The sequence below is a fragment of the Pocillopora verrucosa genome, chromosome 5 (genome assembly GCF_036669915.1).
Source record: "Pocillopora verrucosa isolate sample1 chromosome 5, ASM3666991v2, whole genome shotgun sequence".
Taxonomy (NCBI): Eukaryota; Metazoa; Cnidaria; class Anthozoa; order Scleractinia; family Pocilloporidae; genus Pocillopora; species Pocillopora verrucosa.
In genome coordinates, this window is record NC_089316.1 from 6,158,585 (window position 1) to 6,171,345 (window position 12,761).

Below are 12,761 nucleotides of genomic sequence, written 5' to 3' on the forward strand. Positions count from 1 at the left end.
CAAATATAATCGCAGCATGAAACAACATCCATGATTTATTGAAAAACGCAACTCATTTCTGGCTTACGTCAACCCATTCGGCCCGGCACACGTTAACTTTATGATGGTTTTCAATGGGATTGTGAGTCAGAGCAGTTCCCCAAGGGTCATATCACAATAGTCATTGGTTTTCTTCTGTGACTCACTTCAGTTTAGGAAATTTAATGAAACTGACCCTTTGTTTTGCTGATAGGAAACAATAGTTCGACAGCCAGCTCTTTGCATGCCACCCGTTAAACGCTTTTGTTTGCTCGTGTCTTCTTGTGAATAGGCCCTCAAAGAGAAAATAAATCAACGTTATTGAATAATCGGAAGTGTAGCTTCACAACAATCCAACATAACAGACTCCTGCTCCATGCTTAAGCCGATTCCAAATTCTTGGTAATTTTTTGCATTTAACATGAAATCGGAATAGAAATAGCACCTCCTCAAAGCAGACCCAATATTTACGGAAAATGTATTACACCGGGCATAATAGATTCTCAGTAAAATTTTGGTCAAATCGACTTAAAAGGGTTACAGACATGTTCAAATTATTCTCAGACATTATTTTGATAAGCATTCAGTATAAACAGGACAAGTCAAAGAGGGCGCCAAGAGAAGGGATATGAAATTTATTTCACACAATTTACAGAACTCTATCCGAAATAGCTCACCGCACTTACAGTTGACAGGAATAACTAATTAAATCTAGTACAATACATGCTGAAAGAATAACATTCCCCATGAAGATTACTCTTTTTTATGCAAATCCTTGCATGATCAAGCCCTCTAAATATGCCACATATAAAAAGTTTTCAATATGAATAATTTAATGCCGTCAGAGGGGTTTCCTGTTGCCCCACCTATAGTTTTATTTATATTTAGTCAGGTCGAAACCGCGAGCTATCGACTGCGAGCCATCATGCACTTGCACGCACTTATTTCTACTTATCACGCACGAGAGTTCACTTTTCAGATAGCCAGCAATAAGTGAGGATTTTATATCCACAAATTAAATGTCATCTAGGTCACTGCACAAAAAGAACTCTGAAAAACGTCAGTCCTTGAAATGTTTTGAACTCACATTTCCTGTTGCTGAAAGCCAAAGAGAACGGGGAAGTACGATATGTTGTGTGACAAGGAACGGCCTTCCTCAATCGGAATAAAACATTTCTATAAAATGCCTGTTAACACTTTATATCCTCCATCCGCTATAAGAGACTCCACTACAACTGTAAGCCGATCTCACATTCCCTATGACCTTTTCCGCTGACGATAACAGGAATTTATGTAACAAATAGCTCGAGGCCTCAAAGGAGCCGAGTGACACTGAGAAAGGCTTTTTCTGTAATTATCCGTCAGGAAGAAGGGCATTCATCGAGAACAACTCTAGGATCTCTAGCGACAGAGAAAGTCAAAGACACCGCAAAGTTACGATAGATGCACTTAATTACACGTATTGCAAAACTTCTACCTTCAACAACAATCACTTGGTGCAAGCATCAAAATTACATCGTCTGTCATAATATACTGATTGGAGAGCTGCTAAATTGAAGGAACTAACATAAATATAATACTTGCTGAGGGAATAGCATTTCTCATAAATCCTACTAGTATAATTCTGCAAAGTCTTGATCAGGCCTCCTTAATATTCTAAATGAAAAATATTAAAAAGGGACGAACTGTTCAAAAGTTGTTTCATTCTTGACGTGTTTGTGTAATTCACCTTTAGTTCTCTTAAACGGCAGGCTAAACAAACGGCTAAAGGTCAAGGTTGAATGATGTACAGTATCCTTAAAAAGAAGATTTGTGTTTCAGCCTCTAACTTTTTCCACAGTAGCGGCTGTTGCAATATGAAACTGGCTTCAGTCTGTATACAAAGAAGGAGCTGCAATTCCGTACGTTGATTGTAATGTTGCGGTAACAACAGTTACCATAGCCACTAAAACAAACTTTTCTGGAAACGACTCCTTCATCAGCCGTTGGGTGTGCTCCGTCCATCCACCCTGGTAAATCCGTGCTACATCTATGGTTCGGTAAACATTGTGTAGGCATATTCGTTCCAGCCCACGCCGAGAATCTGTACCAGTCTTCTGTCAAATTTTTATCGCATTTTTTGCCGCGACCAAGATTGCTGAGTCGATCGGAGTCATTCAGAATCTTGTAACGATTGCATTCTGAGACAGCTGAAATAAAAATGTACTTGAGTATTCAAGCATGTGGCTTTATCAATGGCGAAATGTTTAGATATCTCATAAAAGATGGTGGAAGTGAGGACATTGGCAAGCAAAACATTTTTTTTGCGGGGGGGGGGGGGATTTGAAAAAAGATGAGTTCAAAATGTTTCCATCGGATTCAGAGTCGCTCAAAACCTCGTACTGAAGAGATTCTGAGATACATGAACATTAAAAGTCCTTCGAAACATTCATGCACCCGATGATATAAGGAGCGTAAAGTTTTTAATAACTCGCCTCGTAAACAGCACCGGGGAACAATTGTGGCAGAGGAAAACAACAATAGAGAAAACAATATATCTGTGAGTGAACTTATTATGCGCCAACTTATCAAATAAGTCCGCGAGGAAGCGCGCGAAATATGCTCCGGTGACAGACGGTATTACACTGTAGGACAGGACAAAAATACAGAGCAACACTGTGGTCGCACTGAACGATTTAAACTTCGATTTTTCTTTTTTGCGTTTGTCATGCTTGACTTGAAACGCACTTTCACATGCGAGACAGATGTTTTTGTTGGTCACATAGAACACTTAAATTGTTTCGTCCGTGTTGTTTTCGTCTATCCCTTACTGCTTATGCAATCGATACGATGCACAGATAAGGACGTAGGATGTATTTCGCAAACTCAAATCAAAATATTAAGAAGTGAAATAAAAGTGGGGTAATAAATCCCTCATTCGATGGTTTAACACACAATACGAGAGGACATTTTGCTTATTGCTCGTATTTGACTTTGTTTGTTTTTGCTGTAGAGAAGTTGAGAAGCGGTTAGAGCTCGAAAGAAGTGTAGGGGGAAACACGAGACGTAGTTCAAATTGGCAGATGGCGTGTCAGCTTTAGTTCAGCGCCGTGTTTTGTACTCTGACAGCACACGCTATTTCAACCAACGACAGCGCGCATTATATCCGAACTTTATTTCAATAATAATTTAAGGTTGTCGTGTTACATTAGTGTCAACACTTCCCGTGCAATTAAATCCCGAAGATCTAGATTTCATTCAAGGAATTGGCATTTTTGGCCTCGCATATTTTCATGATAGTTTCCCACGTTTTCGCACTGCTTTTCGGCTGAAACTTTGTGCCCAAAGCATCGGTCTTGCGTTAAAGGAATATAATGGAGCGCTGATGGAATTGTAAACACATGGTAGGAACATTTTGATGTAACACATTTTAATGCTTCACCTGTTTCGCAATCTTTTCCCTCAAATCCAATTTTGCAAACGCACACATAACTGTTTTTCTCGTACCGCGGTACGCAGGTGCCATAGTTTTGACAGGGTTCTCTGCTGCAAGGTGTCTAAAATGAAATTAGTGGTAGAACAATGAGTCAACAACTCTTAATGTTTGCTTCAGAAACAATAGAAAACCTGCTCAGTAAACTAGTAAGTTGTCTATGTCCCGTATTTTGTCGATGATGCGTGCTTGTAAACCGAGCTTTTATTGCAAACTCGGGCTTTTCAGGACCGGTATTTATACAGGGCTAGTATTTAATCAAGCTCATGTCCATCTCAGGTCTTTGACGGGGAAACTACGATACATCTGTATCTGCCAGTGCAACCCAGGCACAAACTAGTGAAATACAGAAATCAAGTGATAACTACGTGAGAAATTTCCCTAAGGAAAGATGGGAATCGCACGCAAAAAGAGATTTTGCTCCTCTCTAAAGTTTTGAAGGAGCTGAGTCACCCTCCAGCTGGATATCTCAGTAGTCTATCTTCTTCTCAGTTAATTAAGTCCCTCTTCCCTTGTTTATAAAAAATGATTCGCTTCCCTTCTCTATTTAAAACAGAATAATGATTCTTTTAATAACGTGAAAATTTTAAAATAGAGACAAGTAGCCATAGAATTATTGATATCCATAAGGCCATTCAATAAAGTTTTCTTTGCCAAAAAATTGGCAAATGAATGAATCTTTTTTTCAACAATGAATCTTTTTTTCTATTTTTAGCATTCTCTCTTCTCGAACGGTCTTTTGATACATATGTTTTCTGAGAGGTTTTCTTTAGTTGCAAGTTTTGCGCTCCGTGAATTTGCCCAATCAAATAAATATCCACGAACATGACTTATATTCACTAAACACGCAAAGGAAGCGACTGTAGAGGCTCTGAAGCAGATCCGAGAGGGAAATTAGCTTTGGAAACTCAAATCACCGCAAGGGAAATGTAAAAGTTATCTGTTCATGGGTCAGTTGTGCGTTCATGGAGATATGAAGCACTTGGGAGGTTTGGAGAGCACCCAAGAAGCTAGAAATGCTTCAAGAGACATAAGTTTCAATTTATTCGTAGAGGACTGATGCGAACCCCTCTAAATGATAACCATCTGTCTGATTAAATTTTACCCCTGGGGCATTTCTCCCAGAGCATGTACAATTTTTTATTGTTAAACATCAGATCACTCACCTGAATGCTGTAATGATGAAATTTCTGGCTTATGATGACTTCGTCCGAGTTGTTGTACTTATCCGATGGCAGCAGCTCACATACGCGTGTTCCTGTTTTGGAGGCTCTTGCCTCTAAGTTGTATGAAAAACACATGGGTTCCTTTAGGCAGGCAAACGCACAATCGCCGTTGTTTTGAACCTCAGCTGAATTGATCTTGGTAATGTTTAAATAGGAAAACGTTTCTTCCACCATATTCATCAACCACATTTCGTCTGAGGACTCTCGATAGAGACCTATGTTTGAAAAGGTCCGGGCCTTTTTATAACCTATCACAACGAAAATGACTTTTGTCATTTACAGAACTCTGTTGAACGCTATTACCTCTCCAAATTAAGCAAAATATGAAACAAAACATAAAATGTAGAAAGTAATTTGCAGTACCTTGCGAGGCATGAACACAACGAAAAAAGCAGATGAGTAAAGGCAGGCAATATCGGAGTCTAAGACGAACGCGCTCCATATCTTGAATTGTTAGAACACTTGATATGACAGTGATAACCAGGTGCCTCTCTATAAATTATAATGCCTTGTGAGGCAGTTTTAAAGAGGATTGTTTCAACCAGAAGCTTATACTATTGGACCAGACCATGATATAATAACCTGCATTGTGTAACTGATGATGTTTAAAGTAAGTCGTTGGAGCACCTGTCTGAACGATTTAACAAAACCCCCTTGCACCTACAAAAACGATCCCTCGACACTTTTTTAGAAGAGAATGGCTCAATTGCTAAACGGGTCGAAGTAGCATTTAAGGCCTTTGAAAGTACGGGGTATGCAGCTCTTAACAAGAGGTGAAGTTGATGTTACATTCTTGGCAACACCTATGCCACCATCTGAATAATTCTAAACCGAAGCAAGCGTATTTGAATATCATTAAGACGGTTATGTTTGCTTTAAAATTAACATGGATACGTAGAACTCAATTATACTGACTTAAAATTAGCGTCGTAAATACCTTTTTGCCCTAATTGATTATAATACGTTTTCTATTTAACAAATAGAGAGGCCTTGACTATGCTCTGTTCTGTTATAAAGCACGCAGGAAGCGGCTAGAGCACCAAAGAAGTGTAGGGAGAAACACGAGACGTAGTGGAGTGTTTCTCTCCACTTCTTGAGCGCTCTAGCCGCTTCCTAGGTGCTTTGTGTCAAGAGAGTTCATAACAATTATGCTTTTGTGAACGTTAGAAATTAGCATACGAGAAAAACATTAGGGATTAAATTAGTATGCAAGAAAATCAAATCTCACACGTGTTTTGTACTTTTCTTCTACTAACCGAAGAGGTTTATCGGTTTAAATACGAAAAGTCCAGTGTTGAGCAAGAACACCAGGTTAGCAAGATTTTAGGCCCCCCTGAAAATAGGGAGACTACTGGCAAAAGGTCAAACGCAGAGGTTAGCGAAAACGAGTTGGAGTCACTTCTGCCAACTGATCTTGAGTTCGAAGTTTCAGATGATGTATTGTCTAATATGCCTTTACCAGATTACTGTACCAATGGAATAGAGAGTTTTTCCAGATGTGTATTTCACAACTGTACTATTAATTTGGTGCAAAAGTAAATTTACTGTGTGAAATTTGTTGAAAGAACATTAAATATGTTCCCACCATTTGTTGTGTCAGTTTCTGTGTTGATAATTAATTAATATTCATAAGTCACGTGCAGTGTCTTTATATCTGATATAAAGTCACTGCACGTGATGTATTATCTACCATTTGATAGGTTAATGGGCTTATGAATTATTAATGAGTTTTTGAAACAAATTTAACTTTTGAATTTAGAAGGTTGTAGAGTGGATTAAGGTCCACAATTAATTGACCAATTTTAGCGCACGTACTAACTGAAAGATGTACTGAGAAGTCATTCCATACTTACAGGCAGCCATTTATTATCTGTTTGTTATACAAACCCTAGAGGACTTTAATAAGGAATGAACTAGACATTGTGGTGTGAAAGGCGAAACGCGTTAGGAGCGATATCAAACACATGCAAACGCATGCAACTCTGGCATTTATCAGGGCTGGAAATCAGCAATTTATATAATGGTAATAACTATTATTTTGTATATGTATCCAAAATAAAAACAGCGAGTACAGCATTTCTGGTCTATGATGACTTAATAGGACGACTTATATGATGAACAAATTATAGTTACGTAATCGTAACTCTCTTGTAACCGAAGTTACAAGAGATTCAAGGGTAGTTAAAACAAGTCTTTATCTATCGTAATCAATATATATCATTTAAATGACCTAGTGATAAAGACTGGCGAAAATGCTTTGCAACAAAGAGCGAAGCCAAACTGTTTATGATCAGAAATATAGTCCTATGATAGGTTTCCACACGCGAGTCAACATACTATGTTGCACATTGGAGAAGTTTGCTATGGAGTACCGGAAGAAGATTGTATATTGTATGCGATATGAATAGTTCAATATCCATTCTGCTTACACATTAGCATGAGATATGGGAGTCACCCTGACGAGCAAGCTCGAATGGATAAGGCATAGAACGAAGGTTCGCGCCAAATGACACAGTTAGTTTATGCTAATTTCAACGTAATAATGTATAATGAACATTCAATGGGTATGAATAGTTCAATATCCATTCTGCTTACTCATTAGCATGAGATATGAGATTCACCCCGTCCTCGCACTTGTAGTTCTAATCCTATAGTGCTAGAACATACTCTTCAAAACAACGAAACAAACCCCAACCTTAATAAACCCCCAAACTAACAAACCTCCTCAGCCTTATAAGGAGTAGGGCGGTGGCTAGTAAAGTAGTCCAGAAACCTAGAAGGCTTGTGTAAAACCAAACAAGTTATTTCTATGTCTGTAATTCTCAGTTAAATCACTTGGAAGTCTTGATAAAGTGTCGCCAGCCCCACCACGGGCCAAGACTTGCCGCAGCTTGGTATAATGGTAAGCGGTTGCATTTGCTTTCCAGCCAACGTGGTCCATGATTTCCCTGAGCTTAATCTCATATAGTGCAAGCGAAATTGCGCAGCCACTTCTAAGGCCATGAAGAAATGGGTGGCGTCCTTTGAAAGCATCGGGGATCTTTTTGACATATGAAATTAACCTCGCCTTGGCAGCTGATGAATCACGAGCCCAGGGAGTATGTCTCCCGAGGGGCTTATTGGCCTAAACAAGTACCCCCGTCTTACATCGACTTTGAGATAGTCACACATCTCAATGCAGACCTCTAGAGCTACAACGGGGCCAGGGGGTTGGGGCCAATTTCGGGGCCATAAACGTAACCTTGGCTCTTTGAGATCGAAGGGACCGAAGCAATGGTCCAATCAGCAAATTAAATTGGCACCAGAACCGGCTTGAGTTGAAGGAACCTCATTGAGATCGCCAGAACTACCAGAAGTATTCCCAGTCGTAGGGACGACGCGACTTGTTGACTATAAAAGGGCAATAATCTCCGAAGGCTGAGATATTATAGCAGATGGGAGAACAAGGGACCGTCGAGAGGACCAACTGCATGGAACGAAGGTTCGCGCCAAATGACACAGTTAGTTTATGCTATTTTCAACGTCATAATGTATAATGAATATTCAAAGGGTTTGAATAAGATTGTACTTCGAAATTGTCAGTTTCATGCAAAATTTTATTGTTATTCCTTCCTTTGTATACAATATCAAATTCTTAGCTCCGAGACAATTAATGTTATTTCTAGTGTTCTAATTGGGACTCTATATTTAGCTCCAGGTACGCAGCATTGCTTACAGGAGAAGTCCACTTCCTTTTTACTGCTAACTGAACATTTGAAATTATGCCATCGTGAATATCCACATCGCTATCACACCTTAAATGACAATTAATATATTAACAATCGTTTTACCATTATTTTTGTCATTCTCATTGTTATAATTACTATCATTAAAAGCAGTAGTGGTAGTATTGTCATTAGTTCAAGTAGTATTACTATCATTATAATTGCTACTGTTATTGTAATTATTATCATTACTATTAATATTATCATATTTCAAGGTATATTTCAATCTATCCCTTCGCTTATTGGGTTTCATTTACAAGGATAACCTAAGCTTTTCAGTGCAGATGAATGGAAGCCATCAACGTAGATGATCTAGGATGGTAAATAAGTAGTACTGAAACTATCAGATAATTTCTCTAGTTTTACTGAATGTACCCCTATAGGATTTAAATATTATTTGTGGGGTGATTTATGGCCAGTTGAATCACAGGCCAAGTAAAGAGTTTTTTATGACAGGATTGTCGATGAACAGGTATTTTACTCAAGGTAAAACATCTCCCAGTCATCAGGTGAGAAGTTTCGTGTACCAGCCAAGATTGTGGTTGGTTCTTGTGCTGCTTCTGGTAGCTTGTAGTTTTTAGGTTGGGTGTATGACTCATTGTTGCTGTTAGCACTATCTGCAATGTAAATATCCCAGCCATCTCCAAATGCTGGTCCCGATTGTTGATAAATTGCATATGTTGACTGTGATAACATGCCCTTAAATGGATGCAGTTCTTCTTTGTCCGTAGAGAAAACATGAACACATTGGAAGTGTAGCCATAGAGAAGCATCTAAAGAACAAAAGGGTAGGTAGAATTTAAACTGCTGCTTTGTTTGGGTAAGGAAGTGGTTAAAGGGCCGCTGACTAGAACACCGCACAGTGGAAATATCAGAGACTGATTTACGTGCATAGTTTGGCCTTTCAAGGAGTAATGAGCTCGGAGTTCAACGAAAGTCTATTTACCCCAAGCGATATCAGTATATCCTCCAAACAAGTACTGGCCATTTTTGATGATGGTCACGGTGTGTTTTTTGCGGTCGCAACTGGTGTGGAAGGTGTTTACAACCCAGCCGTGCTTGGAGGCGCGGTGACACAGCAGTCATCGTGAAGGCTTTCCCACAGCAGGTGCTAGGAAATGTGAAAGGTTACCGAGAAAGCCCCCGATGTTTGACAAAATTGTAGAATTGATGGAAATACCTGTGAAATATAGCAACGATGTCACACTGTGAAGATTATGAAAGTCATTCTGACACAAATAGAGTTTTTCATCAATAATGATTGATGGTGAAGTTTGCAGATTGCAAATTTCATGTATCACGAAATATTGTGAAAGCTAACAGAGAAACCAAAGGAAACACAATTTAACGGCGATAATAATTCGTAATGATAATTTTGAAATTATCATTAATTCATAATAAAATTATAGAACTTAAAAACATTAACAAAAATTAACAAATATCCTTGTATAACTGGCTGACTGACCAAAGGTGTAATACAAGTCAACGTTGTATCAATTTTCAATTTGGAGTAAATTTATAATAACGCTATATTTGAAAATTTTTTTATATAGTTCTAAGCATGAAACCGCTGCAGCTGTTCCATAGTTTTACCCCTGTACTTATTAAAGAGTTGCGTAAGCCTTACCTGATACATTTTAGCAGCGAGGGCCATCAAATCCAGACGGACAACCGCAGTCAAAACTATTGAGTCGATCAATGCAGGTTCCACTATGCAGACATGGATCATCCTTGCAGTCGTTGATGTCTGTACAAAAGGTATAGAAGCATTAAAAATATTACATATGGCTCTTCTGCGGCTCTTGTGGTCCCTATAAGGGTTGAAAAATCTATTCTTGTTGTTAGGAAGAGTTACGTAGCCCGCGAGAGTGCATGGAGTCTCTGATCAGCGGTCTAGAACGAGAACCGCGGTGAGGACGCAATGGTTTTTTGAATGTATAGTGTTCGGCAACAAACACATAATTTTTTTGTTGTTCGGAATGAAGAACCTGTCATCTTAGAAAGGATTAGTAAATATTGACGATGACTCGCAGACGTGGTTTCCAGCAATTTGAACATTCGACATTTGTCCAAAGCTTTTCGAAAACTAAAGATAGAAACAAAGATGAAGCCGATCGACACACTTAACTATCTAGATGTCAAGACATTGAAACCTTTATGGAGGCCAGAGTCGAAAACAACTGCGTCCTAACAGGCTCTTCCTTTATCTTTTTCGACGAAAATGTCGTTTGCATGCTTAAGCCTTTGTGTTTCGTTTAAACTAAAGTAAATATAAGAGGAGAAACCAATTTCAACTGAGTACTGATTCCTTTGCGGTAGACGCACTTGTTTGGCAATCTTTTCCCGTAAACCCGATGGCGCAAACACATACATAACTTTTGGTATAGTACTGTGCCACACATGTCCCACCATTTTGGCAAGGTCCCTTTGCGCATGGGGACTACGAAGGAAACATGGGAAAAACAATGAGTAGGTAACACGTAAAAGATCAGCGCTATTAACTAATGACTTAGCCAAGCGAACAAACGTAACCATAAACTAGGTCAAGCCAATGCAAAGAAGATATCAAGCAGAGCCTCAGGAAACTAAGTCTATATAGTTCTGAAAATGGTGAGATTACCTATGAAAAGAAGAACCTCTCTACCCCTCTTACTTTTGAGTGTCGTTTGAATGGGAGATACAGAAACCCTTCAATCGAAGGTCCAGCTGCAGTCTTTGTACTTAGAAGAAAGAGAGCTGACCCCCCCCTCCCCTCTCCCGCTCTTTTCCCTATCATTCTCGAGAAAAATGAACTATTTGTCATGTAAAAGATCAACGAAGGATCACATTTAGTAACACCAAAATCATTTTGGCAAGGCTTAAGTATTCAGGTCAGAAAATAGCTTAAGAGTTCCTTTACTGCTTGCAAACAATATTTAAAAACTAAGAGCAGTTTAATTTTCGCCTAAACACAGACATCAAATTTTCATTTTCGTTTTCATTTATCTCCGGCAGCAAAAATTAAGCACTAATCAATATCGTAATTACTAAATATTTATTTTGGTCAGTAGCCTAACCCAAGCTTTCAAACACGGCCACTATAAGGGGAACGAAGTCGAGATAAGCAAGCTGCAGAGGATATGAATCGAAATTATTCAACCATGTATGTTGAAATAATTTTCTTCCTTCATTAAAATTAATCGATAAATTTATTTCTGTAGAAAGGAATTTTTAGATATTATTTTAGGCATGTATGATTTCGCAATAAGGCACTTTTTCTATAACACCTGTTCGATTTAATTAAAATGTATTTTCCTTTGGGGCTTTTCTCCTACAGCACGCAAAATTTAGATAATATTGAACCAGATCACTTACCCAAATACTGTAATGATTAAATTTATTATCGTTTTTGGAGAATTTGTCCCAATTGTTGTACTTTTCTGATGGAAGCAGCTCACATCGGCGTGTTCCGGTCACGGAAATACTTGCCTCCAAGTTATACGAAAAACACTTTGGGTTGGCTGCACAGGCAAATCTACATTCGTCACCGTCTTCAACTTGGGCTGAAATGATCTTCTTGATATTCAAGTAAGAAAATGTTTCTTCTACCATCATCATCAACAACACGTCTTCTGAGGAATCTCGATTGAGACCTTTGAAAAAAAAAAGGGTCCACGAAGTTTTTATAAACAGCTAGTGACCCAGCTCTGCTAAACGCTATTACCATCACAAATAACGAACGAAATTTCAAATTATCGCAGAAAATAAACCTTACAGTACCTTGCGAAGTATGAAGACAACCACAAAGGCAGACCAGGAAATACAAACATTTTCCAAGTCTCAGTTGGACGCCGAGTCCCATATCTTCTCTTTGAGAGGTTGAATTGTTATAATACACGATATAACAGCATTGACCGGATGGCTTTATCAAAGCAATATTATTCACTAAAGTGGCTTCTAAGAGTAACATTTTAAAAATATTCGTTGTTATTTGACCAGAAGGAAATGTAATTAAATGACGCAACTACGGTTTCTAGGTTATTCGTAATTAAATGTCAAGGTTAGTGGCGTTAAGTAAGTTATTTGAGCACCTGTCTCCATCAGACCAAAACGCATATAATATCCTTGTTAAACAGTTTAACAAAACTAACGGCACTTGCTTAATCCAGTCACTCGGTATTATTTTATACCGTAAATAGCTTCGCACAAAAATCCTTAAAGGGCACGGTGTGGTGTGTTGAAACACTGTATAAAGGTAAAATCAGGTATTGTGGTGTATATCCTCTCATATGAAAATAAAGT

At 38.5% G+C, this 12,761-nt stretch overlaps 1 pseudogene; it reads right to left on the reverse strand.

Annotated features, from left to right (window-relative positions):
* Positions 1-8,957: 8,957 nt before the first annotated feature.
* Positions 8,958-12,344, reverse strand: LOC131777848 (uncharacterized; annotated as a pseudogene).
* Between the last annotated feature and the right edge of the window lie 417 nt (positions 12,345-12,761).